A 26,702-nucleotide genomic window follows, 5' to 3' on the forward strand; every position below is an offset into this window, starting at 1 on the left:
CAAAAAATAAGTCTCTTAGTCATAACGTATCCAAAACAATGAAAAAAATCTACAAAAAGTTATGAAATTCACCAACTCAAATATTTTTAGCTTATGGATATGGCGAGAAACCAAAAATCAATCGGTTGGCTATGGTATGGTTATGGCGTTAGCGTTATGGTATGGCACCATTAATTGATTACATTGATTTTCATAAGGTAGGTTCGATCAGCTGTTTTATCTGGTTATGTTTATATGGTTATAAGTCACCATTAATTGGCCTATTAACCTTGCCACCAAACATAAGGCAACATAAAAATCTACGGAACATATCATGGCGGAACGACACAAGGTGGCAGCATTGAACAGCTGATCATAAACTTTTTTTATTTGATTTGATACATCAACTTCTGGCTCAGTACGATTTTGACATTTGTCCATCGAATTTACAAAAACAAAGTACATGGGATTTTTATTTATGTTTGCAGGTATGTTACCATGCTGCCACCTTGTATCGTTCTGCCATGGAACATATGTTTATTGTTGTCATCCAATTAACAAAGCGCTAATTCCGGGATTTGGTTTGTGCGTCCACAAGTGAAGTTTATATTTCTTATTTTCGTGGAATTTTTTTGAGAACATATGGTAAGTATCGACTGCCAAGCTTGAAAAGAAATCAACGCTAATAAATAAACAAGATCTGAATAGTTTGGAACTGAATTGTCGTTGCACTTGGTGAGTGATTGGTTCATGAAAATATCTAGACTTCTAAGCTTTCCAGTGTATGTAGCTTCAAGTAAAATAATGAATTACTTCGTTTGTACTAGACATATATGTATGTACATGATTCCTTATGTATTATGATATAAAAATAATAAAATTGCGATCTGTTTTTGTTCTTGCGACAATTATTGTATGATTTCAAAATGCGACGTACAATAATTAGTCCGGCATGCTGCAAATATAGACGTTACCGCGAACGAGATTGCGCAGATTCGTCCCTTGATAGCAAGTACTCCGACTTGTCCTCGTTCACCTACTTTGTTCACCCCCCTTTTTCTAGGCTAGTGAAGGCTGTGCTTGGGCGCGTGTCTTAATTACAATGATAACAATATCGTTACTATTAGTACTATTGCTTTGTGGATGAAATCGTATGGAGTTGCCTTGTGTAAAGCCTCGTTTGGTTTCGAGTGTATCTGGAGGTACATCTTATATTTGATGGAGCTGTTGGTATTGCTCTAAGTTATTTGGCAACTGTCATGTAAGCTTTCCAGGAAACTGAAGTTCTCTCTCCTATCAGCCAGCAGTGCCAGTTCCAAGCAATCACTCCTTTTAGCCTTAACTTCTCTTCCTAACGTGAGGTTTCTCTTGTTGTATTAGCATTGTGTGGTATAATTTCACAAACGTAAATTAAAATTTGCCCTTTAAACTGCACTTAAACGGTTTGCGTATGTTAAATATTTGTTATTAATTTACAAATGCTTTTTATTCTAAGAAATTCTATTTTAAATTATGCATACATATATGTACATATACATATGTATGTACATACATTAGAATGAATTGTAAAATTTTTTTCGGGAGATAGTGTAGGGTCTGCCGTCTACAAGTTGCTAGATTACTCAGGCGGAAGAAATACTAAGAAGAAAAAAATTATCAATTGAGGAGTTGCGTGCAAAAAGGAATTGTTTGGACGTTTACGTTTTCAGATGTTCGTGCTTGAAACTTGTTAAGTGCTATGAATTTCTTGTGGTTGTAGTATTTAAAAAAATTACTCATAAACATATGTATGCCCTCTTGTTGTTGTTGTAGCAATGTTTCGCCCCACCTAATAGCTACGACCGATCACAATTTGTCATCAATATCCTCTAACTGGACTCCAAGGAAACTTGCTGTTTCAACAGGGGTGGACCATAATGAAAGGGGTGTTAGAGGCCTTGGTTCCACATTACAATTAAAGAGATGGTTAGTGTCATGTGGAGACACATTGCAAGCGGGGCATACATTTTGTATGTCGGGGTTGATTCTGGATATGTAAGAGTTTAACCTGTTACAGTATCCAGAACGAAGTTGAGCCAGAGTGACTAGCGTTTCCCTGTGGAGTATGCGTTCCTCTTCCGCAAGTTTTGGGTACTGTTCCCTGAGTACTGGATTCACCGGGCAATTCAAGGCATAAAGGTCCGACGCCTGTTTGTGGAGTTCACCAAAGACCTGCTTGTGTTTTTTGCTTCATACGGCTGAGTTCTCAGGTGCCGTATTTCCCCAAAATGCTTACGGAGATGACTCTTTAAGTCGGCTCTGGATTTTCGGCACAATTGCGGCTGCGTGCTCTCCAAAATGTAGATCCCGATCAAACGTCACACCCAAGATTTTGGGGTGTAGGACAGTCGGTAGCGTAGTACCATCGACGTGGATGTTCAAAATGGTCGACATTTGGGACGTCCATGTTGTAAATAAGGTCGCGGAGGAGTTAGTCGGTGATAATGCCAGGTTTCGCGAGGCGAAAAAACTGGCGAGATCAGGGAGGTAGCCGTTTATTCTGCTGCAAAGCTCATCGATCGCTGTGCCTGGGCCTGTGGCCATTATTGTGCAGTCATCGGCGTAGGAAACGATAGTAAATCCTTCCGGTGGCGAAGGTAACTTAGATATGTAGAAATTAAACAAAAGTGGGGATAGGACACCACCCTGTGGCACCCACTGTTAAATTCTTGGTTTTGATGTTTCATTTCTAAATTGCACCGATGCCTGCCGACCACCGAGATAATTCATTAATTAATTTTTCCCCCCAGCGGGTTAGGGGATCAGAATATACCCGCGGTAGGTATGCCTGTCGTAAGAGGCGACTAAAATACCAGATTCAAGGGGCTGTGTAGAGCAACCCTTCAGGTTGCCAGCGCAATATATAGCTTCTCCAAACCCAATTGTCAACCTCACCTATCCGTGGCGAATCCTGTTTCACTAACAGACGAGGCTCTGGCGACCCCAAGCGCCTCATGGAACTTGGGGGTAGGGAGGGAGGGAATGGCCTGAAGGTTTAATGTGGCCACATAAATCGTTCCCGAGATTGTCGGGCTAGTACCTTAATGGTGCTATGGTACCGGAGCGTACCGGATTTGTATCCGGCAAAGGACCATCAAATCGATGACACTCCCCAAAGCCTTCGGGGAGCAACTTTATCGCTACAACAACAACAACAACAACAACCCAGATAATTTGCAGTCCACCTTTTAAGACATGGGGGAAGGGTAGACCCTTCCAGGTCTTGCAGTAACGTGCCATGGTTGACCGTATCAAAAGCTTTTGATAGGTCTAGCGCTACGAGTACTGTTCTATGGTGGGTGTTTTGATTTAAACCGCAATTTATCTGGGTGCTGATGGCATTTAGCGCGGTGGTGGTGCTATGGATACTAGCGATAGGAGAGATATCGAGCGATATGACTCTCCTATGTTGGCCCCAGCGGGTAAGGGGGTAAGAATATACCCGCGGTAGGTATGCCTGTCGTAAGAGGCGACTAAAATACCAGATTCAAGGGGTGTGTAGCGCAACCCTTCAGGTTGCCAGCGCAATATATAGCTTCTCCAAAACCAATTGTCAACCTCACCTATCCGCGGTGAATCCTGTTTTACTAACAGACGAGGCTCTGGCGACCCCAAGCTCCTCATGGAACTTGGGGGTGGGGAGGGAGGGATGGCCTGAAGGTTCAATGTGGCCATATAAATCGTTCCCGAGATGGTCGGGCCAGCACAATAATGGTGCTGTGTTACCGGAGCGTATCGGATCTGTATCCGACAAAGGACCATCACATCGATAACACTCCCCAAAGCCTTCGGGGAGTAACCTAATCGCTACAACAACAACAACAACAACAGGCTTTTAAGCATCGGCATGGCTATGGCGTCTGGGCCCACTGCTTTGGATGGTTTAGCATGACCGATGGCATCCTCAACCTCTATGGCGGTGATGGTAATTGGTGACGCGCTGAACTTATGTTTATGTGCGTGTCTGTTGGCCTTCCGTCTATCTTTTTCGACCGTAGAATGCATTATATATTGTCGGCAGAAAGCGCTCGCGCATTTTTTCGCATCCGACTGCACTTTATCGGCCTCTGCCGGGAAGTGGGGCCGAATTTCGGGGATTCTACCGGCGGGAATGAAACGAGCCGAGGCGAATTCAATGACCTTGCGGAAAGCACGCTCCCCTTGGCGGACATCAGTTGGGATAGGGAGGGCAGCAAAGCGGTTGTCTGTAAAGGATTTGTATTCGTCCCACTTTCTTTTTTTTAAATTTAATGAAAGTGCGTTTTTCTGCGACGATGAAGTCGGCGGAACGCTCGAGCGAAATAAGTGTAGGTGGTCGGATGCCAATGTTACCATCGGCTGCCAGTTGACGCAGTTCACGAGTTCTACGCTCACGATTGAAATATCCGGCGAACTGTGATAGCTTCCTACCATACGTGTGGGGCGTCTCCGTTTATTGTGCAGAACGTCGTTTCTTCTATTTGATCCGCCAACATCTCACCCCTACTGTCCACCCGCAAGTTTGAATGCCATAGATCGTGATGGGCATTGAAATCGCCTAAGATAATGCGATTGTTTCAAGTGAGTACGGCGCTGATATTAGGGCGGTTTCCACTGGGGCAACAGGTGGAAGGAGGGATTTAGTGTTTCTGATTTCTAGTTTTGCATTGCCCGACCGGACAGATAATCCTTGATATATGTATCATATACATTACGGTGGGTCGGTTTGTATGGATGAAAGTTAACCGATATCGCGCCATCGATTTTTCGATAGGATTTGGGCTCAGGGAAAAAAGTTCCACTACGCATACCCAAAAAAAATTTAATTTTTTTGACTTTTTTTCGACTATGATTTTTGAGGTTTTTTCATGACCTACTAAAAAAAATTTCATATGAAAAAAAAAAAAACTGTTATCGCCAACGTATTTAGCGTACATTTTTAGGTCGGACAGGGTATACATGAAAATTTTACAATCAAATGAAAATTTTTTTAGTAGGTGATGAAAAAAACCTTAAAAAACATAGTCGAAGAAAAGTCAAAAAAATGAAATTTTGCAGGCTCGGAAATTATTTTTTTGGGTATGCGTAGTGGAACTTTTTTCCTGAGCCCAAATCCTATCGAAAAATCGATGGCGCGATATTGGTTAATAAATCGACCCAGTCTAATATACATATTCAGTAGGTGAGGTTTTGGTGACCCCAACGCTTCAAAGGTGGTCGGTCTAGTACAACAACAACATAGATACAATAGTGGTACATTACTGGTCATTTATGTGTCTTATTTCCTGGATAAACAAGTAAAGGTGTCTAAGTTCGGGTGTAACCGAACATTATATACTCAGCGTGAGCTGAGAACATTGCATTTCAGATAAATTACTTTTCTACATAACACGTGGCACCGCCCGTTTAAAAAAGAATGTCTCGCCATTTCCTCTTACAATAAAACTTGGTAAGTGAAATATCATTGATTCAAAACAATTGTTTGCTAAGTTATAGCTTATTATTGTAGTCTACGACCCTTTTAAACTTGTTTTATATCTAAGTTGCCGTGGTCTTTAACCCATACCGTCCATTTTTACTAGAAATATTTTCTGCTATAAGGAAAATACGTGTACACAATTTCATTACGATATCGTTAGCTTAATGTGAAAATGTGCTAAGTCAACTTTTACGAATTTTACAGGAGACGAAAAAAAAATGAATATTTTTGAAATACCCTTCTTTTTTCAAAACTGTGAATGGGGATACCTTAATTGCAATGCTTTTGAGTGTAAAAGCTTTGAAAACGATAAATAAAAATCATGTATGCCAACTCAGCAGCTATTTTATGACTTAGCACAATTTCCGCACTCAAAACAAATTTTTTCTCCTGACTTAGCACTTTTTACTCAATATGTTTTCCCATCACTCCTGCCCTTTAATGATTGAAATATAACACTAAAATTATATATATTTCCCAAAAAATAATATTTATTTGTCAAACTATTTCTAACGGTTCTGATCTGGACTCTTTTGCCGGATGGTGCTCAGACAATAATTTATTTTTAAATTCAAACAAATGCTGTGTTGTGCCTTACTCCATAAAGACAACTGCCACATACTTTATCTACCAACTAAATGCTAAATCTCTTAATCGTTGTCAAGAGAGTAAACACTTGGGTGAAATTTTTGACTCCAAACTCTCTTTCTAGTCACATTGACTTCATTGTTTCAAAAATTGTTGCAATGGTTGGGTTCAGTAGACGTAACACCAGTGACTTTAAGCGCCCTATGACGTTTAAGGCACTTTATATATCCTTGGTCAGAAGTGGTCTTGAATATTGCTCAATAATATGGAATCCTTTCTATGAATCTAACTCCTATAAAATTGAGAGAGTTCAAACATTTTTTACAAAAATTGCTTTATGTATGCTTAACTGGCCATACGGCCTCCCATCACATACCAGCAGGCGCAAATTGCTTGGCCTTCAGGCTTTGCATGACAGAAGAACCTTTATCTCACTCATGCTTGACTATAATGTAATAAACTTTAGCACGAATTGCTCTGATTTATCTAATTTGTTCATTCCATATATTCCACTGCGTGATCTTCGGGATAATAGATTACACAGGCCGACAGCATCTCAAACCCAGGAACCGGACTATATATTTTCGGAGGATTATGATACGATGAATCGAAATGTTGCCTCAAAATTGCTCTATCAGCTCTGGTTTTTGACCATATTTGAGGTTATTTAGCCTTGCAGATGTTTTATTTCCCCAAAATTAAAGGATGGCATTTTTTAATACAAGTGTTATTCTTTCAAATGGCGTTGAGTTTGCTCAAATATTATTTTTTTTCACTGAGATATCGTATTTTGAAATTTTGTGGTGTGATATGAGTGGTTTCTAGGGTTTAGGGGATACGGAAGTTGATGGGTTAACAGTTAAGTTCGTTAGCCCACTTGGGGTGTGATATATCTAGATAAATTTTTGGAAAATATGCGAGTAAACGCTGTCCCCAGTGGTTAAGTGGGTTAGCCTGTTTGCGGTATGGTAGGGGTGGTTTCTAGGGGTTAGGGCTGTGTGTGACTTGGTACCAGAGGCTTAGATAGTGTAGGGGTGTGGTGAGTTAGCAAACTAATGGTGGGAGACCAAATTTTAAAAAAATAAGAATTCAAGTAAATTAGCAATCGAATATATCATGTCTATGTTATCTCAATCGATTTTCAGGTTCAGGGAAATTTAGAAACATGAAAATTTCAAAATGCGATATCTCAGCGAAAGAGCAAACTCAACGCCATTTGAAAGAAAAAGACTTGTACTTAAAGATGCCATCCTTTAATTTTGGTGAAAGAAAACATCTGCAAGGCTACATAACCTCAAATATGAGCAAAAACGATGTTTTTGCACTTTTTGGTTAGGATATCTCAAAGACCAGAGCTGATAGAGCAAGGGCAGATTTGGATTCAGCGCATCATAAATCTTCGGAAATATATAGTCTGGGTTCTGGGTCTGAATAATGGTTGAATTTTGTCGGCCTGTGTTATTTATCGGGGCAGAAGCATGGACCATGACAACAGCAGATGAAGCGGCTCTGGGAGTGTTCGAGCGAAAGGTTCTTCGAAAGATTTATGGACCTCTACGCGTTGGCGATGGTGAGTACCGAAGAAGATTTAAAGATGAGCTGTATGAGGTATACGCAGACATCAACATAGTCCAGCGAAACGCAGCGGCTGCGCTGGGTAGGCTATGTTATGCGAATGAAAGATGACGCTCCGGCCAAGAAAGTGTTTCTATCGGAACCCGCATATGGAAGCAGAGGTAGAGGGCGGCCCCCACTCCGTTGGAAGAGCCAGGTGGACAACGATTTAAACTCCCTTGGTGTGACCAATTGGCGTCGGTTGGCAGAAAAAAATAGCAACTGGTGCGCCTTGTTGGACGGTCATAATCGTTTAAACGGTTAAGTGCAAATTAAGTAAGTAAGTGTTATTTATCGAAATAACTCATAAAACGAATTATGCTATGAATGAACCTATAACTAGGACTATACATCTACCAAATCGATTCAGTAGTATTCTTTATTTTAATAACAGCTTATATAAGTTTAAGCTTGAATTGTTTTCTATTTTTAACTAGTCTGTAAGAAAGCATGTAGTTATCGACATGTAAACATTGAAGTAGATAAAAGTCAGTGTAGAGCATTTATCAAACACCAAAGGCCAATTTCAAGGGGTTGTGTTCGCGATCCTCTCAATGGGTTGCCAGCGCAATATATAGCTTCTCCAACGCAATTGTCAACCGTACCTACCCGTGGCGAATCATGGTTCATCGACAGCCGAGGCTCTGACGACCCCAAGTTGCTCATGGAGTTAGGGGGTGGGGAGGGCGGAATGGCCTGGAAGGTTTAATGTGGTCATATAAATCGTTCCCGAGATGGGCGGGCTAGTACCTTAATAGTGCTTTGTTACCGGATCTATATCCGGCAAAGCACCATCAACATCGGTTCAAAGCCTTCGGGAAGTGTCTTTATCGTCGATACAACAACACCGACAAAGCATGTGCTTTTAGACTGAATGAATTAAATAAATAAAATGCGCGCACAAAGAAATTACTAGTAATTCAGATTGATATTATTGACTGGTTGACTTAGCACATTTTTTTTGAACAGCTGACCACTTAGCACATTTACACATCATTGCCCCCAGCACGTAAAAATTAAAAATTAAAATATTTTTTTCTGTGATCGTTGTATTTTGAATTCAGTTTTAAAACTGCATTAAAATACAATTTTCGAAAGAAAAAAGTGACTTAGCACATTTTACATTAAGCTAACGATATGTTAATTTTTCTTCGAGTTATGGCTACCGAAACATAGAAAATTGCTTAGACATAAAAGGGGCGGTGCCACGCCCATTTTTTAAATTTGAAGTTTTTCCTATTGTTATAAATCCACATGGGAAATGAAATACCATTGATATAAAGCTCTTTTTTGCAAAGATATAGCTTATTTTGTTCGTCCACGACCCTTTTAAAAAGCTTTTATATAAAAGTGGGCGTGGTCCTTAACCGATTTCGTTAATTTTTCTTCAAAGCATTCCTTATAGTAAAGGCAACCTCTGGGCCTAGTTTTGTTACGATAGGTTTAACGATTTTTGATTTATGATTAATAATATTTGTAAAATTGATTTTGTCACAAGTGGGCGGTGCCACGCCCATTTAAAAAAAATTTTTTTTTCAAATTTTTATCAAGAGTCTCAATATCAGTCCTCACGCAAATTTCAATATTCTAGATGTTTTATTTACTAAATAATCAGTTTTTTTTCCAAAATGTTATATATATAAAAAGTGGGCGTGGTTATCATCCGATTTCGCTCATTTTCAATACCAATCTATTCTGGGTCCAGATAAGCTCGTGTACCAAATTTGGTGAAGATATCTCAATATTCACTCAAGTTATCGTGTTAACGGACAGACGGACGGACGGACGGACATGGCTCAACACAAGGGATGGATCCACGTATACCCAAGAAAATCATGCCCAGACCGAATTACTGGACCTCCGTGCCCTACGGTTTTTGTTGTATCCCTCCGCTGGTATTCGGTATTAGATGGCCGTCTTGCATATCCGTGTAATCCCTTTCCACCATACATGACAATCTCCGACTCGTCCGACCATAAAATATTGCGTCTTTTGTCCGACGGCCAATTCAAATTTGCTTTGGCAAATCGAAGTCTTTTCTTGTATGTATGTATATGCGTTTTAGTCAATATAGGGAATAACAATAAATGTAATTGAATTTTATAATTTATAAATTTTGACCAAAAAGAAATATTTTATTCAGAATCAACTAGTATAATAAAAACCAAGAAAAAAGAAACTTACCATTACAGTGTAGGTGAAAGTATACTTTATTTATGGTAGTAAATTATTCGTTGTTAATGTAACAAATATAATTTAAATTACGACTTTTAGTAACTATCAAAACATTGTTACTAATATGTTTAAAGCAGGCATGCTTAACCAACGAACCGATATCATTTCGTTACGATAATTAACGTTAATAAACGAAACAAAGTCATTTCGTTTGGTTTATTAACGTTAAGAACGTCAAATTAACGAAATGATTTTGTTTCGTTTTCTGCCATATCTAAACGAAATCAAATCGTTTATGTTGATTATTAATTTCAAACTATGCTGGCAAAGCTGCTTGATGGCGGAGTCATTAAAGGTGAAAGCATTAGCCAAGCTGATTGCAAGTTTTCTCATGAATTTTGACAGTACGAACATTTCTCAGAGTATTATTGACATTACCACCAACGAATTACACAAACAAATTACATGGAGTTTGTGTGTATGTCCGCTCGCTGTTACCACCTTACGGCTTCACCATGGCTATGGCATTGCCAGCACAATTCAAACATAAAGTATCACGTTTTTGTTAACGTTTTTAACGTTAACGAAATCTTTTCATTTCGGTTAAAAACGCGATACAATTTATCTTGATAATTTCTTTATCGATAATATTTCGAAGTGTTTCAACGGAAACGGTGGAAATTTTTTGATAAACGATTAGCTTAACGTTAAGGTGCATCCCTGGTTTAAAGCCCTTATATATATTAGATTTTTACTTGTGTATATACATGCAACACAACGGATTTTTACTCATTTTTATTTTTCTTGCTTTTTTACGTTATTATTATACATATTTAAAATATCATCAACATCAACAGCTTCCATTTGATACCCATATTTTATAAACACATCCAAGGGTTACCCGGGCCTCCGTTTTGGTCTATATCTCCAGACCCTAGCCACCCAGCGGTATAAAAAATACTCTGCACAAAAGCACACATCAGCAGCTTCAATTTGATACCCCAAATTACCAATAGGTATGAAAATTACCCAGTACTAAAGCACTTATCAACTTTCATTTGATGTCCATATTGTACAAACAGGTTTTATGGGTATCTACCCAGGTCCACGGTTTGGCCTCTATCTCGAGACCCTAGTCACCAATAGGTATGAAAATTACCCCGTACTAAAGCACTTATCAACAGCTTTCATTTGATGTCCATATTGTATAAACATGTTTTAGGGGTATCTACCCGGGTCCACGGTTTGGCCTCTATCTCGAGACCCTAGTCCCCATTCTCCCTCATTCTCTTCATCTTCCTTTTCCTATTCCTCTTCTTGCTTCTCCTCTATCTTTTCCTCTTTCGCTTCCTCTTCCTTGTAATAATTTCCTTTTAATAAATTCCTTGAAATAGTTAGGTTCCTGGTCCACTTCCCGGAAAAAACTTTATGGTTGTATGTAGTTTTGAATGCTGTATCATAAAAAAAATAAAAAAATGTCAAAAAAAATAAAAAAATAAGTGGTGGACTACCCTTAACATTTATGGGACCATCCCGCGATATATCTTGACCGAATAGCAGACCTACCCGATATGACACCCCTTTCATTTGATACCTATCCACTGGTAGCCTTAGTCAATATTTAGGTCTATATCCCGGAAACGGCTTGAGATGTCACAATAAAAACTACTTTAATTTAAGGGCCGTTTTCTCATCCACCTAATAAAATTCAATTAACTTACTATTCCTTATTTTAAAGTCAACTTTAACAATTTTCGCTTTCTCATGTGTCATGTAAAATTTGATTTAGATTTGGCAACATCACATTAAAAGTGTAGTACTTTTTTTTTGCTGCATACCTTTAAGCTTGACATGATATGCTTTAATTTAAACCTAAGTAAACACCGTGGTGTGATGGTAGCGTGCTCCGCCTAACACACCGTATGCCCTGGGTTCACACCCCGGGCAAAGCGACATCAAAATTTTAGAAATGAGGTTTTTCAATTAGAAGAAAATTTTTCTAAGCGGGTTCGCCCCTCGGCAGTGTTTGGCAAGCGCTCCGGGTGTATTTCTGCCATGAAAAGCTCTCAGTGAAAACTCATCTGCCTTGCAGATGCCGTTCGGAGTCGGCATAAAACATTTAGGTCCCGTCCGGCCGATTTGTAGGGAAAATCAATAGGAGTACGACGCAAATTGGAAGAGAAGCTCGGCTTTAGATCTCTTCGGAGGTTATTGCGCCTTACATTTATTTATTTATTTATAAACAATATATTGTTGTGGCTGAACCTGATAAGTCGCCGCTACTTTTTGTTGCTATGAAAAACGCAGAGTGCGGCTTTTCGAATCTCACTGGCACCTGCTTTTTATTACATTTTTTTATTTACGTTTAAACCTAAAAATAAATTTTAAAGGGCAGGTGAGCTGCCGGTGAATTTTTCCGTGAGCGCTGAAATTAAAGTCTAGATGAGAAAACGGCCCATAAGCTAACATCAGCAGCTTCCATTTGATATGTATCACTTCTTAAAATAGTGCGTGTCCACAATTCATCGCAACTATTCAGCTATATTTTATACACTATGGCCATCAGAGGGTTGTGTCTCCGCTTTTCGGTACACCCTGTGCTGTAGCTAGTTCTTTAACCACTGCCTCTAGATGGGTCTCCTAAGCATTATCTAAGCGAGGATAAGCGTTTTTTTACGCGCAAACGTAAACGTATACGCGTGTAAAAAAAAACACTGCTAATGATAAAATAATTATTGTTAGGCCTTGGGCTCGATTTGAACTAACTAATAATATGAAAATGTTCATGTAAATTACTTAGACCTTCCGTATGAGTAATTTTCAGCTGATGATACAACAAGCTGGTTCGGATTAGGGGGTTAGAATATAACCACCAGCGGATTAGGGGGTTAGAATATACCCGCGGTAGGTATGCCTGTCGTAAGAGGCGACTAAAATACCAAATAGATTCAAGGGGTTGTGTAGTGCAACCCTTTCAGGTTGCCAGCGCAAAATATAGCTTCTTAAAAACCAATTGTCAACCTCACCTATCCGTGGCGAATCCTGTTTCATTAACAGCCGAGGCTCTGGCGACCCCAAACTCCTCTTGAATCTAAGGGGTGGGGAGGGCGGGATGGCCTAGAAGGTCGCAGATGGTCATAGCAAATCGTTCCCGAGATGGTCGGGCTTGGATCTGCATTCGGCAAAGGACCATCAACATCGATAACACTCCAAAAAAAAAAAAATAAAAAAACAAAAAGAAAATTGGCCAAAAACTATTTTCGCTGGTGTAGCCGAAATATCTTATTTCTCAGCAATACCATTGCTCTAATGATGATACGGAGATATGATTATTTGATGACTACCAAGTAATTTAGTTAACTCTGAAAATAATTTTGATGTAAGCTGACTACCTTGATCAGTGGTCACTTTTAACGGAACCCGAAACGAGAAACGTATTCTCCAAAAAATGTGTTTGCAATCGTTGTTGCTGACATATCTTTCAAAGCATATGCCTCAGGCCAGGGAGTGAATAATTGTTAGAATAAAACGATGCTCTCTTGAAACAGTCAATGGTCCAACTATATCTAAATGTATGTGCTCAAATCGAATTTTTGGAATTGTAATTTTGGTAATATGAGATAAACCTTGGATTTTTGGCAGTTAAGCTCTCGTAACGGGATGTGCAATTCCATGCAATTTATCAAATACACTCTTTCGTAATTTATTGGGTGCCTATGGCCTAGGATTTTCACACTAAATATTTAATTTTAAAACAGGAATATTGATTAATTTCAAGTTTAAAAATTGAGCATCAGTTACAAATTCGTTTAAATCACTATCATTTTGTTGTTCTGTTTGAAATTTTAAAGTTCAGTTACGTATTTTGTATTACATACACGATTGTCAAGATAGATTTATGCAACGATTACCAACCATTTATTTATTCGAGATTGAACGAAAATTGTGCCTATATCTGTCCTCTATATAATATATCAATATATTAACAACCGCTTGTTCAGATAATACAAGTTTTTTAAATTTCATCAGATTGTTGTTCAGCTCCTTTCATAAGAGGTATGAGGTCTTCGGCTTAGCCCGAAGAGCGATCCGTCCTTACTTGTTTTTCATTTGAGTTTATTATTCTGGTATTTGCCGATGGTCATATGTATGTATGTTTATAATTTGATTATGTATATATGTATTGAAATAGATAACACGAAACATGCAACTTAATCTACGTCTTTAGTGATCATATTTGGCCATCAATATTTCATTATCAATCATTATCACCATATATGTTTGCATTTTAGAATAGGATCATCGATTAGGTTAGGGAACGTTTCACAGTGTATTGAAGCCTCTAGAAAATGCTCCAAAAGTCGGTTCGGAGACGGGGGCAATTGAAGCTAAATTTAGGGGCTTCAAGGTAGCAAGTAGTGAAATTGCATAACAATAACTCTGGAAAATAATTTTGTTATTTATTTAGGGTCATTCCTTAAGAAGCCCAGCTTTTCAAAAAAAATTTATATTTATTTGACAATGTAAAGTTTCTTAAAAAGGGTGCCAGGTTGAATGCTGAAAGCTTTTGGCGACCTTTGATAATTAATGTAAAGCTTTTATAGAGTATCTTGTTTCTTAATAATAACACAAATGTCGGCTTAGTGTTTTCTAAAATTGTAAGCGTTCCCTCTATATGTTATGTTGTAGGGACTCTAGCGTGGTTATAGAACTTCTTGCATTTATAGAGCTTTAAGTGTTTCACAAAATATCGAATTCGAGAAGAAATGCAAATTATAGGAATTGCAAGCCCAAACAGGAACGGTACCATTTTTCCAAGTTATTCTTTTTGCGAAATGTACATCAAATTAGTATAGCGTAAAGAGGGCTAGCGGTGACTTTGAGGACCACTAACTTTGCCCTTCTTTACAACGTAAAAAAAAAGAAATATTTTTATTACGAATTTCACTTAACCTAATGAAGTTGGATAGTTATCACTGAGGTTTTGATTTAGCTATACCCGTTTTCCCCGTTTTACCATTTCTTATGTAATTTGGAGAACTTGATATGCAAGGACATTGTTAAGACAATTTATTAGTTATTTGAATTGTCCAAATTAAATGAATTTCCATTAATTCCAATAACCTGTAAAAAAGTGCTACTTAAGGGTAAATGGACAAATGGGAAGTAAAGTCATCTTACGACAAACATCGTATTGAAATTTATATCGCATTTAAATTTACAAAACCTGATTTTCTTTGAAATTTGAAAACTGATAAGATAAATAAGTTTGTCAGATGTGTCCCTGAAAAAGTCAATGGTACCCCTTTGAAAAAATGTGGGTTTTACTAAAATGTGAAATTAAAATGTCTGGGATCTCTTACGAAAAAAATTTCTGGAAAGTTTGAAAGCTCAATAATCGCCTAGAAGAAAACAGTTTTGCATTTTTAGGTACTTTAATAAGGTTTCGAGAAAAATTTTCTCAAAAAAAAAAATTGTGGCAAAGGTATGCATCTCAATTTTTACTGAGATTTATTTTATTTTTTTTTTTTTAACTATGCCCATTTTAACTAAAAATATGTCGCGTAATATGTACCAAACTATCTCACGATAAGTCAAATCTTCGAATTTTGCATTGCCAAAATAAATGGTTTTTGGTTTCTTATTTTTAATATTTGTGAAAATGATTTCACCAAAAGCGCCCGCCACTCCTATTTTCAAATATATAAATAAGTTTTAATTAGGATACACGACAAGAAATATAAGTAATTTTTTAATGCGAAAGTGTGGAAAACTTAGCGAAGCTTAGTGGACATTTTACATTCCTTAAATAAGAGACTAAAGTTGAAAGAAGACCCTATGCTCGTAGATTTACGAAATTTTAAATACATATCTTCATTACGAACAACACTATATGACTGTGAAAATATATTCTTTGTGAGACATATGTTAAGTTTTGGATCTTGCCGAGTGCACAAAATCTGCATACATGGATCTTCGAATACGCCCTTAAAACCGGAATTAGGGGCCAAGAACCCCTTTTTCATAAGTGTCATATACAGACATATAACTTTCATTCTATTTATTATTTGATCGTTTTTTGTGTCACACAAAAGGGCAATTACTTCGCTTCTAACGATGTACAAATGTTAGTTTTTTTCATTTAAATATCTGAGAAATAGTACAAAATAAACCTAAAACTTGAATTTTTGTCAAAGTTCATCATTTTGAGTTACAATTTTGATTGCCACTATGTACAAAAGCGTATTAACTAAGAGGCTAAAAATAATTTTGCTGATATAATAAATCCATTGAAATTTGGCTCATATATTCCAATTTGCCCATTTCTAGTCAACAAATATTTGTACTGCAACGAACAATTTCAAAAGCACATAAAATTCAAAAGAAACCTCCAAAGTATTTTTAACTGCTTTCTTTTGTGTTTTCATATGAAATCGTGGAACACACCAACAAAACCTAAATTAATCTTTAAAATTCTTAGCTTGTTGGAATCAGAACTGGTTTTAGATTTTCCTAATTATTTGCAATCTTTTGCTAACGTTCGAATCACTAAACTGTTGAATAAATAACTCCACTATTCAATAATGCAAAATGGCCTTTATTAAAGTTCTTCACAATAACACTACTATTGCTCGCCAGATGCGTCTTAAATCAAAACTGATTGTCGCGCCTCTACTGTTGCTGCCTTTTATACTCTGTGATTTCCTCGTTGCATCTTCTAGGCGCTTCCAGAATTTACTTAGTTACTGCTATAAAATTATAACTACAGATGCACGTGTATAGCTTCTCATATGCGCGTGTATTTGTGAGCGACACTTCCAAAATTATAATTGCATTCTTTTGGGAGCATCTCAGATAAGATATCTGCGTGTGTTTGTGCGTCTCTTCTCCGCTGCGTGTACGTACATATGCGTAGACATAATGAATTGATCTATTGATGTGCATACAAGTCACTGCTTAGCATCGCTTCGAGATGACAGTCCCCTTAGGGTTGTTAATATTCGTAACAGTATGTATATGTATGTACAACATAAATAGAGCTGCTCAACCCCTATACACTTAAAGCACTTTTGTTTTTGTTTTGCCCTGAATCATAGGCACAGATACAAATTTACACCTGAAATATAAAAAAAAAAATTTGAAAGTACTCCCGTATGCCCTCACATATATGTAAATAAAATTCATATGGAAGTTTTTGATTTTCATATGTAAGGGCAAAGCAAAAGCACTTTCATATGATGAGCGAGCACTTCGGTACAAAAAACAAATTTACACTTATAAATTGACAGCTAAAAGTTATTGAAAAATATTATGGCACTGAAAAAAATTTGTATTCAAAATTGAGGGTTTGACCTCGGAATTTGAGATAAGACTTGGAAACTTGCATACACATTCTTTTTGACGTTATGTTAAAGGTATTAAAAGTCATGATAAGTCGCATGTGCGCGTCTTGAGATGTTCGGGACCCGGGGCCGCAGAATTTAGTACTCCACAAATATCTCGCTTCCTATGTCTTGCCCGAGTTTCGTGCTCAGTTCGAAGTAGAACATCATGCTTAACATTTCTGTGGGATTCAAGGGGTTGATAAGCACAATACAAAGCTTTATATCTTCAAAGCTTTCGCAACCCAATTGTCAACCTCACCTACTCGAGGAATCCTGTTGCAAATGTGAATGTATCATACACATATTTAACAGGCGATGCTCTGGCGACTCCCAAGTTCCTCATGGAGTTAGGAGGTTGGGGAGGGGGCGTTATGGCCTAAAAGGTTTAATGTGGTTATATTAATCGTTTCCGAGATGGTCAGGCTAGTATCTCCATGGTGCTTTGTTACCGGATCTATATCCGGCAAAGGACCATCAATATCGATAAGACTCCCCAAAATATTTTCCTTTCCAGGTCCCCCTACGGTTAGAACATGCCCGCGGTAGGTTATACCGGTCGTAAAAGTCGACTATAATATCATGTCGCAATGTGGACGCGGCGTATCACTTGCGCGACCCTAGCATGGTCGTTATTGAACTGTGTACTCGCAGGGAGCAGGAAAAGCAGTTTTGATCTGTTTTATTGTATCATTAGTACTAGTATACCGGTCTTGCTTGGCCTGTGGTTTCACCTCAAATGCGAGGGGAGTTCACAATAAATTATTTCCTTCGAAGTAATGAAGGTTGTTCTTATTCCTTAATTGTGGAATTGTATCATGTATCTAATAGTAGCCCAATGATGCAGCTTAGCTTTGAATGATATTGGAACTCACGGTGCAGTTGCCGTGCAACTGGATGCCATTACCCATAAAATGGAAAAGGTTTTAGATAGAGCTTGTATCTTAATTAAACGCTTATTTGGTGCCAACGATCATGCACTGATGACGGTGTTTGGCAGGGAACATAGAGTCTTATCTACGTAATCAGACACCGTGAGGTTGAGCCATACCATGGCAGGTACTCACGTTAAGCATACAATATTAATTCTCTTTCCAGGATAAGGGGCAGCAATAAACTATTTTATTTCCACATCATATACATATTTAACCTTTGAAACAAAGTGATAGAAATAAAGTCTGACCACTTTTAATTCTTCGTTCGTGGTGGGCCTTTTTTAGGCTCGCGCATAAATATAAAAAGTGGTTATCATCCGAACCCAACTACAAAATTTTCAATACCTCATAATGTGCTCAAATTCTAGCCCACTGTGCGTTTATACATTGCGGTTATTCCGACCAGGCATACGTTTTAAATTTAATATTGACTGCTCATAAAATCCGATAATAGGGGTCGAAGGTCCCTAGCGATTTCCATCAAAATGAAATTTAATAATCGTCAGACAAAAGTTAAAGTTAAGATCGCTCTACTGCAGGGCTTCCTAAAGTATATTCCCTGGAACCCATGTATGCCTTCAAATAGCTAAGCATCGTTGTGAACCAAAGTTTTCTGTTGAAACTTGCATTTATAGTACATATATACCAAGAAATATGTTTTGCTATGTAAATTTCAGAATTTGATTTCGTATTTGAAAAGCTACAAATGTCTAAAATTGTGGTTGCTTAGTGTGGAGGCGACTAAGGCCCGGTTTTTCAGTAGTTGGTTAAGCTAAGCTTAAACTAAGTTTGCTTTAACTCTAGTCAAATTTAAACTCCAGTTAAACTGCTGAGCAGTTTGCAGTCACAGTTTAAGGCCGCCTTTGGGGTATGATTTTTTGGCGGCAACATTTTTTTATTACATATACATAGGTAATACTCCTACATATATTGCTAATAGAAAATGTGTTTTGAATTCGAAATCAAAACAAGACAGCCTATAAAATTTTTGTGATTGTAGCAGCATAAGTGTGACAAAAAAAATCAAATTTAGGTACATTCGATAGACCTGTTAAATTTGAATTAGCATTAGTAATCAATTAATTAGATGCCTATTTTAATGGCTAATGATTATTTCAACTGTTTTCCGAAAAAAGCAATTACCAATTGATTACCATTAGAAAAAAATCAAAAAAAAATCATGATTTTTTCCGATTATTGAAAAAAAAAATCAAAAATAATTAAAAGTAATCAAAAGTAATCATGATTATTTTTTATTTTTATTTTTTTATTTTTTTGATTATTTTTCCGACTTGTTGAAAGAAAAATTCTCGTTTGTTGCATGCACGGGATAATTTCTACATTTAAGTACATTTTATCGTAAGCGCTTATCGAGGCGAATATAACATTAGACTGGGTTGGTCCCCATACAAAAAAAATAGTTGCCAATGTCCGCCTCTAAATTTGAAGATTATGATGAGAGGGTTTCGGAAATTTTTTTTTTTTATTTTTTTTGATCCTTCGAAATACAGCCGAAAATGTTTTTCCGTTTTAACTTGGTTATTTGACGTCCGATTTTTAAAATTGATATGCATTATTTTGGCCTTGAGAAGCTTCACATTTCCGTTTAATGTCCTTTTAAGCTATGAAGTCGTTTTCACATGATTAGGTCAGCCAACAAAATTTTACCCCCCTAATTATATTTTTTCCTTACCAAACGAAAGTACTTAAAAATTCAAGAAAATGTTGCTGTGCAACATATTACTAAAATAATAAACAAAGAAGTTATAGCACTTTCAATATTTATTGCAACTGTTATTTTACCTGATTCTTATTATACTTAGACCTGAAAGTCATGATATTTTTGGAGGAAAAATTGCAGGGTTTGCATTGAAAAGTTAATAAAGATATGCCAAATATCATGAATAGGGGAAGTCAAAGTAAATAAGTGAGTCAAACCTGTTGTTTCGTATTTATAATAATAACGCTATGCGACAAAATCAACTTTTTTTCTGGGTACTGGACAACACCCACTTTTTTGTAGAGATTGAGGTTTTTTTCGAATTTAGCCTCGAAAAAATAGATATCGGCTTACGAAGTTCGAATTTCTAAATTCTACATTTCTTTTGTTAACGCGTTCAGCAAATTGAAAGAGTAAAAATGTGGGCGTGGTCCGCTCTTTTCCCTTATTTGAAGGGCTGAATTATTTTTGTGAGAAATTTAGTATAACAGCTGTTATACGAGGTGAAAAGTCAGACTCTGACTTCTGACTTTTCACCTTTACTTTTTCAATTTGCTGAACGCGTTAACAAAAAAATAAAATTTCGAAATGTAGAATTTCGAACTTCGTAAGCCGATATCTATTCTTTGGAGGCTAAGCTCGAAAAAAACCTCAATCTCTACAAAAAAGTGGGTTTTGTCCAATACCCAGAAAAAAAGTTGATTTTATCGCATAGCGTTATTATTATAAATACGAAACAATAGGTTTCACTCACTTATTTACTTTGACTTCCCCTATTCATGATATTTGGCATATCTTTATTAACTTTTCAATGCAAACCCTGCAATTTTTCCTCCAAAAATATCACGACTTTCAGGTCTAAGTATAATAAGAATCAGGTAAAATAACAGTTGCAATAAATATTGAAAGTGCTATAACTTCTTTGTTTATTATTTTAGTAATATGGTTTCAAAGCACATTTTCTTGAATTTTTAAGTACTTTCGTTTGGTAAGGAAAACAACATACCTTAGGGGGAGGTAAAATTTTGTTAGCTGACCTAATCATGTGAAAACGACCTCATAGCTTAAAAGGACATTAAACGGAAATGTGAAGCTTCTCAAGGCCAAAATAATGACATATCAATTGTAAAAATCGGACGTCACATAACCAAGTTCCAACGAGAAAACATTTTCGGCTGTATTTCGAAGGATCAAAAAAAATAAAAAAAAATTTTTCCGAAACCCTCTCAACATAATCTTCAAATTGGTAACTTTTTTTTCGACGCAGACTAATATGCATGCAACATATAGGGCGTATGGTATATGAGCGTTGAATCAAACATATTCTCCGGTTCTCAAATTCTCTGGATCTCAAATTGTTGTTGTTAAAATGTTCATTTCTAAGTCCTTTTCCTTTCTCTGTGTTTTCTTCCTTTATTTGTTAAATACTATTTTACTACTATTCTAATCTATAACCAGCCAAAGGTTATCATCACTACTGCTGTCTTTTAATATTTATTAATTACTTTTCTTTAGTTTTAAGATTTACATTTACATACATAATTATTTCACTATTATCCGTTATATTTAGTTTAATTTGATTAATCTAATTTATTATTATTAAAAATGTTAAATTTTTATAGCTCATGCTATTCATGACTAGCACTGTTAAATAATTTGTCAAAATTGTTGTGCTAGGAACAAATTTTCAAATAAATACAAACATACATACATACGCACCCACCTACAAATTATCATGTCTATAGATGTATCCGATGAATACCTTCCGGGGGAGTGAGTAATACTACTTAGGTTGATGGTTGATAGCTTCACTTCCAACTGGAGCGATCATCTAAGTTGTCATTCATCATCATGATCAATTGTCTAACCAAAGGTTGTTATATCCCAGACAAATTTATTAACATATGTCCATGTACATTAGATTGAAACTTCTTTTTATTTCCTTATGATTACGTCTAGGATATTTCCTATAAAATTTTAAGTTTTGCATAGTGAGTCATATTTTTTTACTCAGCTGAGCAGAGCTCACAGAGTATATTAACTTTGTTCGCACACCGGCAATTCGTAACGGCATAAACTAATCGAGATAGATAAAGACTTCTATATATCAAAATGATCTGGGCGACAAAAGAAATTTATTTAGCCATGTCCGTCCGTCCGTCCGTTCGTAAACACGATAACTTGAGTAAATTTTGAGGTATCTTGATGAAATTTGGTATGTAGGTTCCTTGGCACTCATCTCAGATCGCTATTTAAAATGAGCGAAATCGGACTATAACCACGCCCACTTTTTCGATATCGAAAATTTCGAAAAATCCAAAAAGTGCGATAATTTATTAAAATTTGACTTTTAAAAAAATTTTTTTTTTAAAGTGGGTGTGTTCGTAATCCGGTTTTGCTAATTTTTCCTTAGCACACATATAGTAATAGGAGTAACGTTCCTGCTAAATTTCATCATGATATCTTCAACGACTGCCAAATTACAGCTTGCAAAACTTTGAAATTACCTTCTTTTAAAAGTGGACGGTGCCACGCCTATTGTCCAAAATTTTACTAATTTTCTATTCTCTGTCATAAGGTCAACCCACCTACCAAGTTTCATCGCTTTAGCCGTCTTTGGTAATGAATTATCACACTTTTGCGGTTTTTCGAAATTTTCGATATCGAAAAATGGGCGTGGTTATGGTCCGATTTCGTTCAGTTTAAATAGCGATCTGAGATGGGTGCCCAGGAACCTACACACCAAATTTTATCAAGATACCCCAAAATGTACTCAAGTTATCGTGTTTACGGACGGACGGACGGACATGGCTAAATGAATTTCTTTTTTTGCCCAGATCATTTTGATATATAGAAGTCTATATCTATCTCGATTAGTTTAATCCACAACGGCACCGTTATGCGAACAAAGTTAATATACTCTGTGAGCTCTGCTCAGCTGAGTATAATAAAGCGAACAATATGATAAGCTTTGATTACCAAACAATCAGTGCATAGTCATAACTTAAAAAATAGCGGATATATTAATTTTGGATACAAAACCAAATTGGCTTGACTTAAGTATGAAACCATTATTATTTTATATAATGAGTGTAATAATGCACATGCGTATATACTTACCTGAGAATATGTTTGAATCAACGCTCATATACCATACGCCCTATATGTTGCATGTACATATATGTTCGCCTCGGTAAGTGCTTACGATTTACTATTGCATCCTAAAATGTACTTAAATGTAGAAATTATCCCGTGCATGCAACAAACGAGAATTTTTCTTTCAACAAAGCGGAAAAATGATAAAAATAAAAAAAAAATAAATAAAAAAAAAATAAAAATAATCAATTACTTTTGATTATTTTTGATTTTTCTTTGATTTTTGATAACTTTTGATTTTTTTTCAATAATCGTGAAAAATCATGATTTTTTTTTTTGATTATTTTTTTAATCAATTGAAAAGTAATCATTAAAAAAAAAAAATGTAAGACGCGATAACCTCCGAAGAGATCTAAGGCCGAGCTTCTCTTCCAATTTGCGTCGTGCTCCTCTTGATTTTCCCTACAAATTGGCAGGACGGGAGCTACATGTTTTATGCCGACTCCCAACGGCATCTGCAAGGCAGATGAGTTTTCACTGAGAACTTTTCATGGCAGAAATACACCCGGAGCGCTTGCCAAACACTGCCGAGGGGCGACCCCGCTTAGAAAAATTTTCTTCTAATTGAAAAACCTTATTTCTAAAATTTTGATGTTGCTTGCCCGGGGTGTGAACCCAGGGTATACGGTGTGGTAGGCGAGCACGCTACCATCACACCACGGTGGCCGCCGTTAATCATTAAAAATAGAAAATAATGGCATGTAATCATTAAATGGCGTTTAAATAAAATAATCAATGGAACGGCTAATCATTACCATTAGTAATCATTATTTAACAGGTCTGCTTTCGATTATTGAATACAAAAACCAAAACGTTTAAACAGCAATATATCGGCACTCTGATGTTTGGGAGTGTACCTAGGCTTTTGTAGCAATATAGGAGTATTACATATATGTTTTATTATTTAGATAATTTGTAGATACGCCAACAACTGGATTTTGTTTACCCAACAAAAATGGAAAAAAAATTCTCCAAGGTGGTACCACCAAAACCAATAGCTGTTTATTGTAAGAAATAAACACCTGGTTGACATCAGCAATGAAGAGCAATTAATCAAAAATAAATTATATAGGTGACCACCGTGGTGTGAGGGTAGCGTGCTTAGAAACAAGGTTTTTCAATTAGTAGACAATTTTTCTAAGCGGGGTCACCCCTCGGCAGTGTTTGGCAAGCATTCCGAGTGTATTTCTGCCATGAAAAGCTTTCAGTGAAAACTCATCTGCCTTGCAGACGCCATTCAGAAATTAAAAGAAGCACGACGGAAGTTGGAAAAGAAGCTCGGCCTAAAATCTCTTCGGAGGTTATCGCGTCGCATTTATTTATTTGAGTCCAGTTAGAGGACTACAAGTTGGGAATTCAATTTTTTCAACTTAAGTAATAGCATTTCTGGCTTTCTAAAAAAATCCCTCTTTTGCTGAGTTCGCTAGGATTCTCGAGTTGAGCCACTGTTTCGAAATAACTCTTGAGATTTTAGAAGTATGCTTAGTTATGAACATGAACTCTAATGGTACTCAAGCCCAAATGGTTATTGGGTATATTCGACGCCATTTCGAACGAACGCAAATAACTGATAGGTTAACTAGAGTTTAACCCTGCCAGATCAGCCGCTAAAGCTCGGCTTAAACTTCAGTTAAAGTAGACTGAAAATTGCAGAATAAGTTTAAGCGTAGTTTAACTGACAAACTGAGTTGAACTTATACTGAAAAACCGGGCCTAATTCATATTAGGTCATACCTAAGATCAATACCTAAGATCTACGCGGACGTCATGGTGTGTGGTAACGTGTTCCGCCTACCACACCGAAGATCCTGGGTTCAATTCCCGGGAAAAGCAACATCAAAAATTTATAAACAAGTTGTTTAGTTAGACAAAAGTTTTTCTAACCCGTGTCGCCCCTTTGATTTGGCAAACAATCCGAGTGTATTTCTGTCATGAAAAGCTTCTCTGTGAAAATTCATCTGCATTGCAGAAGCCGTTCGCAGTCGGCGCAAACCATGTAGGTCTCGTCCCGCCAATTTGTAGGAAAAATTAAAAAAAGGGGCACGACGGAACTTGGGAGAAGCTCGACCTAAAATCTCTTCGGATTTTATCGCGCTATATATGTATTTATTTATGCAGGTCGACAAAAGGTTGTATTATTTAAAAAATTATAAATAAAATTAATATTATGACGAATATTAGCAACACTAAGGCATACTCTCGTCTCTAAGCCGATAGTAAGCGGTCACTTGTATCTGCATAAACAAATCAATCATTATGTCTACACATATGTAACTACAAGCAGCGGAGAGAAACGCACAAACACATGCATATATCTGATACGCTCACAAAAGTATGCAATCATTGCTGGAGGTGTCACTCACATATACACGCTCATATGAGCAGCTATAAACGTGCATATGTAGTTTATAGCTGGTGAGTTTATAGCTGGTAAACAAGTAGTAAATTCTAGAAGAAGAAACGCCTATAAGGTTGCGAACGGGGAAACCGAAGAGTATAAAAGCAACACCAGCTGAGACATGAGCAATCAGTTTGATTTAATCATGCTGTTGGTTGTGAAGTGTTATTGTGAAGTACTTTCAAGTAGTCTAATAAAAACCATTTTTGCATTATTGAATATTGGAGTTATTTATTCAACAGTTTAGTGATTCGAACGTTAGCAAAAGATTTGGAAGAAGCGGAATTTCCCCAAACTCGTTACAATTGGTGTCAGAAGAGAATTGTTCAATAAATTCCGAAGATTTTGGGTACAACAAGGACATGGCGAAGTGGAGTGAATTGAAGATCCAGCAACTGAAGAAGGAGTTGGAGATCCGTGGATTGAATACAACCGGCAATAAACTCGAACTTCAGGCACGACTACCGGAGGCAATGGAATTATAAGGAATTAACGTGGAAGAGTATGTCTTTCATCTTGTTAGCGATAAGACAACAAAATTGGAGGAGAAAAATGAAACACCGCAGACAATGGCGAACACAGACCTGAACATGATATTGGCTTCAATGTCGGCACAAATGTCCGAAATGTCATCACAAATATCCACCAACATGTCATCGAAACTGGAATCACAGGAGACACGACAAGAAGCACGTTTATCAGAAATGTCGACATAGATTACATCTAAGATCGAAGCACAATAGGAGCGCTTATCATTGCTGGCGCAAATGTCTTCGCAGTTGGAAGCACAGGTAGCAAGGGTAACATCAAAGCTGGAAGCTCAGGATACAAAAATTGTTCAGCCCGAGGACAAAATTGATGCCGAGATAGAAGCTTTGAGAGGTCGTATACAGGAGTTGGTAAAAACCATCTTTTGACGGTTCTTTTCCTTTCCAGTTCTTTAAGCTACAGTTCGAGAAGACCGCAGCAGTGAACAACTGGAATGCTGAAGAGAAAGTTGCTGCATTGTTCGTGGCATTGAATGGGTCTGCAGCTGAAATCTTGCAGACAATTCCAGAGTACTAACGGAACAACTATGAAACATTGATGAGCGCTCTAGAGAGGCGATACGGAAGCGAACACAGGAAACAGATATACCAAATTGAGTTGCAAAACCGTTACCAAAATGAAACTTTGCAAGAGTTTGCTTCGGATGTTGAAAGGTTGGCTCAATTGGCAAATGCGGACGCACCCGTGGAATACACCGAGAGGGTAAATA

The 26,702-nt window shown here is 37.0% G+C and overlaps 1 protein-coding gene across 2 annotated transcripts in view; it reads left to right on the forward strand.

Moving 5' to 3' along the window:
• The first annotated feature begins 564 nt into the window (after positions 1–564).
• The window catches only part of LOC137238489 (acyl-CoA Delta-9 desaturase-like), a 142,503-nt gene continuing 116,365 nt past the window's right edge, over positions 565–26,702 (forward strand). Inside the window, exon 1 of one of the 2 annotated variants that reach the window (XM_067763543.1) lies at positions 565–714. The gene's annotated coding sequence lies outside the window, so the exon portion shown is untranslated. The remainder of the gene's footprint in view (positions 715–26,702) is intronic. The other variant, XM_067763545.1, reaches the window with a different exon arrangement.

This window comes from Eurosta solidaginis, chromosome 1 (genome assembly GCF_040869045.1).
Source record: "Eurosta solidaginis isolate ZX-2024a chromosome 1, ASM4086904v1, whole genome shotgun sequence".
Classification (NCBI taxonomy): Eukaryota; Metazoa; Arthropoda; class Insecta; order Diptera; family Tephritidae; genus Eurosta; species Eurosta solidaginis.